We start from the raw sequence: 401 nt of genomic DNA on the forward strand, positions 1-401 counted from the left end.
TATTACCGCGACAGGTATAGATCTATCCATGTTAGATATAGATCCGGGTCGCTAAAGACCCCAATATGTAAGAATGTTTGGCGAAACAGTCATGCATTTAAGGGTTAATTATATGATGTCATTACGTTGCTGTCAGCCAATCGCTGCATTGCTGTTCGTGATTTCAAGTTTCGATGCATCTGCCCTCAACTTAATCCAGATATTTTAATCCAATCCACAAATTTGTTTGAAGAACCAAATTAGCCAGACATTATCACGATTAGAAGATCTGGGATCTGTCAAATCATCTCAGATGTATTAAGCGAGGTATGAAGAACGGACCCCTGTTGTTGAGGACTCCCAAAACAAAACTAGGAACCTTTCAAATGCCATAGTAGGGGCACTTAATAGAATTTATAGGG

Source organism: Gobio gobio, assembly GCF_949357685.1.
Source record: "Gobio gobio genome assembly, chromosome: 22".
NCBI lineage: Eukaryota > Metazoa > Chordata > Actinopteri > Cypriniformes > Gobionidae > Gobio > Gobio gobio.